Source organism: Heliangelus exortis, chromosome 10 (assembly GCF_036169615.1).
Source record: "Heliangelus exortis chromosome 10, bHelExo1.hap1, whole genome shotgun sequence".
In the NCBI taxonomy this organism is placed as follows: domain Eukaryota; kingdom Metazoa; phylum Chordata; class Aves; order Apodiformes; family Trochilidae; genus Heliangelus; species Heliangelus exortis.
In genome coordinates, this window is record NC_092431.1 from 6621694 (window position 1) to 6626297 (window position 4604).

The 4604-nt window shown below is 43.1% G+C and overlaps 1 long non-coding RNA gene across 1 annotated transcript; it reads right to left on the minus strand.

Annotated features, from left to right (window-relative positions):
• Nucleotides 1-1596: 1596 nt before the first annotated feature.
• Nucleotides 1597-4604, minus strand: LOC139800224 (uncharacterized). Its single transcript, XR_011727658.1, has 3 exons — nt 3643-4604; nt 3493-3557; nt 1597-2539 (listed from the first exon to the last, which is right to left on the minus strand). It is a non-coding gene; the product is annotated as an uncharacterized lncRNA (long non-coding RNA).

Consider the following 4604-nt stretch of genomic DNA (forward strand, 5'->3'; position numbering starts at 1 on the left):
GTGTTAGTAATATGTGAGAATATTTCATTTAACCTGATTTGTTTAAAGTGAGAATGATTTCACTTGAGTTAAATTGTTTAAAGACAAGCTCTCTTTGCAGTCTCTCTGAAGATGGGCAGCTCTGAGGGATAAATCACCCCATATGTTGTAAAGGATTGGAAACAAAAACTGTATGTGTCTCTTTTGAAGGCATCAAACCAAGTATTTTTGTGTCTAGCCCAGATTTTCAATAGCTTTATGAATGCAACACATTGGAAAAACATTTCCAAATTAACAGGTTGATTGGAATCAGAACCATCAGTTGAAAAAGTTGCAATGGAAAACCCTTCCTTGATGGCATTTAAGAGCCATTTACACCCATGACTGCAGATGGACAGGCAGTAGCAGAGCCTGCCTGGGCATGCAGAGCCCATGAGCCATGTATCCCACTGCAATGAGATGGGTGGAAAAAATATGTCACTCTGGAAAAAGCTTTATTTTTTGCTTGTCTTCATTTTTTGAGCCCTAAAGAGATCTGTTCAGGTCATGTTTGCAAGCTTTGATGTGCAAGACTGAAAGGCAGAGCTGTAAGTCTTGAGTGAAAGCTGAGATCCTTCTCACCTGATTGGCAGAGTCAAAGAGATGATATTTAGGAAGAGTGCTGGGTATGACAAAACCCAATGAAACAATAAGAACTGGCATCACTACCGTGCAGTGTGCTGCTTATTCCTGAGAGCAATCCTGAAACTCATTTATACATGGGAAGTACACAAAAACACCATCATTAGACTGAATTAGGCTGAGTGGTTCCCCTGGTGTCACTTCTGTCCTGCAGCAGCTGAGGGGAGTGGAAGGGTTGGGTGCAACTTGGAGAATTTCCACTTTTTTTTTTTTTTTTTTTTAGAATTATCTTTTCCATCACTAAGGAAACCTGCCATTATTGGCTTTCTGGGGGAAAATATGTCTGTATCTTTGATCTCAACCACAGCCCACATGGTCTATAAAACTTGGAAAGCTGGGGTACTGGCACAGCCACTCTTCCCTCAGAACAGAGCAGCCATTCTTCATATATATGTATTTTTCAGTCTTGTCTTGGGCAAGATACAAGGCACCAATGACCCAAATACAACTGTTGGCACAGAGGGATGCACTGTTTATCCATATATATTTGCTTCACAGACTCTGAACAAAAATATAAACAAGTCATGGAGCTAAATGGTGTGGAAAGCTCATGTGTGAAGGGAAGGTCTTGGAGTCACCCCCCCATGACATGCACTGTGAGCTCAGAGAGCTGCAAAAAGAAATAATCACAGCTGTTTGTTTCAGCTCAAATGGGGGTCATTTTCAGCTCTCCTTTCTCCAGTCGCAGTTCTGAGCACCACCTTTGAAGTCAGGGGTTGTATCAGCTGAGATGTGGTGGGGGTGAAGAGGACTCTTTGAATTTCAGATCTGTTTTGTAGGCCACTGAAAAGAGATACTAAACCAGTGGGAGAATGCAACACCCAGCCCTTGCTAAACTGTAGAAAACAAACAAACAAACCAAAATACCAAACATCCACACCTAGGAAATGTTTATGAGAGCCTTCTTTTTGTGAGGCCTAAGCATCTTCTAATCAATGAATAGTTTTATTCAGACAGTACTTCAGTAAAGCAAGGGATCACAAAATGTGTTTCTAGAGTCCCTGGTAAACAGATGGTGCCCTTAAGACACTCAGTAAATCTCTGACGTAGTTGGGCATTGAACCACACCTGTTGGTGCCCATTTCAATGCATGAACTACCAGAATGACCTTTATTTTCCTGTCTTTATTTCCCTGCCATTATTTTATCTATTCTTTATTTACCCAGCCTTCTCACCTGTATGTGCAACAAAAGTTTTTCCTTTCCAAGCAGAGAAAAAATTATGGATATGACAGCTGGTTGCAATATTTAAGGTTTACAAATACTGATAGTATTTATCACTGTGATTTTGAATTTCCTTTCAAGAAATCCCAAGAAATTGAGCATTTTTTTATTGGAATTTCTCTCCATATTTTACTAGCTATCCGCAGGATGTGGTTGGGGTAGAAGACTGAAGAAAGTCAGCACCATTTAAAAACAAATCTTAGACATCAGAAAACAAAAGGCAGGCAGATGGTGCCTAATAACTGTGCGAAAGGGAAGCTCCAATTTTATTCAACTTTTAAAAATTCCTGCAGTGTAGATCAAGTCTAAAAAGATCTGTGCTAAACATGGTCCACCTCATGCCTTCAACACTTTGGACTACCCAGAGACAGTCCCAGTTCAGAAGTCCCGATGAGAATGTCTTCTTGACATATTTCATTCCTTTCAGCATTTTACAGATTAGGCTCTGGATTTTCAAGCAGCAAGCAGGCATGGATCATCTCCTAAGGCTGCCTGAGCATTAGAAAAAATGAGCATCAGTCTGGGAGGGTCACAGAGATGCCAGAAGGCCCCAGCGTTTATGACTGTGGCTGGTGTCTTGATTTCTTTTTGATACCTTAGATATTTTTGTGGTGGTGGGTGGGGAGGGTGCCTTTCCTTCCTTGTGGGAAGTTCATCTGGAGAGAGGGAAAATGAGGAAAACCTGATTGTTCAGCCCCATGCAAACTCTTGTGGAGCCCCAAGAGTCCTTGCTCTGCTCGCAAGCGGCGGCGGCTGTGCCGGGTTTATGGAATTATAGCTGGGTACAGCTCTTCAGAGGGATCCTTGTGGCATGTCACAGCAACACCAGTACCAGCCATGATTTATGAACATCTTGCAGCCCCTCTGCCAGATGTGCCTGCCTTTTGTGTTTTTTTTCACAGGATCTGAAAGCCATCCCACGCAGCGGGAGCTTGCGGAAGAGGGAAGCGCTTGGAAAGCGAAACCGGGAGTTCTGGAAATGGCAGAGCCCCTGGGCACTGCTCAGATGTCTCAGATGCTTTTATGGAGCTACATCTCCTCTTTACAAGCTGTAGGTTTCACTGGTGCACAGACAGAAGCTGTGAAAGACAGTTGTGGCTGGGTTTTGCAGGGGCTTGCAGGTGGTGGTAAAGTTTTGGAGAGCTGACAGCAAGGGATGTTCTAGTTCAAAATCACAGAGAAATAACTGTGATCTTTATGAGGATATAAAAGACTCAGGATCTGTTGAAGCTGATGGAAAAGTTCCCGTTGATGTCTTGGGGACAGAAATAAAATGGGAATTTCCAATTCCAGCCAAGGTTTTTTGCTGGAAGGATCCACACGTAATTAATTCTCCATTTGCTTGAAATGATGGTGGAGGGATCCAGTCCACCTTTCTAAGGCATGCTGGGGACTAATCCTCCTAAACTGGATGAAAATTTCTCATCATCATCAATGAAGACAGCTACCTCCCTAAACTGGGCAAACCCTCTCTTCCTAGCCTTTAAAAGTGCTTTTCTCTCTCTCCACATAGCAGACGTACAGGCACTTGCTTTGGGAAGCCTGGTTCACTTGGCACCTCGAATTTGCAGTTCTTAAGGTCAACAGAATCCTTTCCCCCCATATTTACCCCATTATTCCTCCTTCAGTGACTTCAGCTGTTTTATCATCCCTGCATGGAAGCAATCCTGAGAGCTCCAGGAGTTGGAAATCAGAGGTAAGAAAACTGTGATGAAAATGTCATAGGAAGCAATCTGAACACGAAAGGAGATTTACATACCTGAGTTTCAGCCTTCTGGATCTCTTGTTCCTGTGAAATTGTATTGGTTTGCTGAAAAGGTAGAATAAATAGAAGAAAAATGCAAATGGAAGTGTACTCTGGAAAAGACATAGCCTGAGGAGCAGGTAGTGCAGGAGGGGACATGCTTTTTGGATGGGTATTTATTTAATACTCTTCAAAGGAAATCAGCAGTGGGGAGAGGAGAACCTCCCCTTTCATGTTCCCAGGCTGCACACTGATGGGATCCTCTCATCACAGCTCACACCCCTCTTAAGGCCAATGCTGTCTCCAGGCACAAGCCCAAAAAACCCAGGGTTCCCAGCTTCTGTGGGAGAGGCAATGCAGGTCTGAGTGCACATGCATTTGGGTGGTTTAAAAGAGATCAGTCTACAGGCATGAAAAATAACTGGGTTTAGACAACAGTGAACACTACATGATGTACTAACTGGGAATAATTGAGTTTGGAGGCAGATCAATTCCTATCAGCAGCTGGCTGTTGATTCCTCTCTAAATACAATTTATTGGACAACAAGGCCATAGAGGAGTCTCTCCTGGGACTTCCCACCTTTGTGTGCCTGGCTTTCCTTTATACAGGGGAGGAAAATCTGGGGAGAAAATGTTCCTGGAGTCCTCCAGGAACAGCAAGTTTTACCCAATTCACACTCAAGTCACGTTAGATCCAGGCAGTGGCAAAATAACCTGCCTCTAGAAATACATCATCAGCAAATAGAAAGGTGCTGAAATCTACAGGCCAGTCAAGGTTAATCATTGCTGAAGAGTGAAGCATCTGCAGAATCTGTAAGGCAAAAGCTGCTCCTGGCTTGGGTCCCTTTCATTGGCCAAACAGAACTCACCTAGCAAGGGTATTTTTTATTCACTACCTTTAAAATGGTTTAGATACAGTGCAATCAGTGGGCTGAAGAACTTTTAGCAAGGTTAACTCTACTGCCCTCAGTCCTCAT